At 46.9% G+C, this 635-nt stretch overlaps 1 non-coding gene across 1 annotated transcript; it reads left to right on the top strand.

The window, feature by feature from the left end:
- Positions 1-293: 293 nt before the first annotated feature.
- On the top strand, positions 294-375 carry trnas-gcu (transfer RNA serine (anticodon GCU)). Its single transcript has one exon. It is a non-coding gene; the product is annotated as a tRNA-Ser (tRNA).
- The last annotated feature ends 260 nt before the right edge of the window (positions 376-635 follow it).

The following is a 635-nucleotide window of genomic DNA, read 5'->3' as shown; positions in this document are numbered from 1 at the left end:
ATCTTATACCCCTCAATTAGATAATTACGCATAGATTCTGAGTGAGAAACTGTTGGCCAGTCTTCCTCGGTTTGAAACTCACGGTGTCGCGCAAAAACATCCGATACAACTATTACTGCGATGGAGGTAAATCGATCACTGTTCAACTGCTGAGAAAGCAGCGACGCTCACCACTATACCACTGTCACTGCATTTTCAATATTGAACACCAGGATGAATAGAACGAGGCAGATATAATCCATCAGTTCATGGGTGCAAAATGAACTCAGACGTATAGACAAGCGAGCTCGCGGGACGGGGTGGCCGAGTGGTTAAGGCGATGGACTGCTAATCCATTGTGCTCTACACGCGTGGGTTCGAATTCCATCCTCGTCAATTTTTCATCCACCGTTTCTCGAAAGTGGGACTCATTTTTCAAAGATGGATCTGCAATCACTGATGTGACAGTCTATTCAAAGTTGTCATCCCGGATTGCATCGAGTTGGGTGAGAGGAGGGACGAATGGAGGCAAGCGTGTTTGTGGTTTAACCGCTCAATGCCACCAGTTTTTCTTCGGTTACCCACAGTACAGTCGAGGTTACCGGGTTCACTTCTCCCAGAATTCTCTTCAGCCACCTCTCCTGGATGAACCTTCT

Source organism: Scyliorhinus torazame, chromosome 24 (assembly GCF_047496885.1).
Source record: "Scyliorhinus torazame isolate Kashiwa2021f chromosome 24, sScyTor2.1, whole genome shotgun sequence".
NCBI classification, from domain to species: Eukaryota; Metazoa; Chordata; class Chondrichthyes; order Carcharhiniformes; family Scyliorhinidae; genus Scyliorhinus; species Scyliorhinus torazame.
This window is presented reverse-complemented; position numbering and strand designations above follow the sequence as displayed.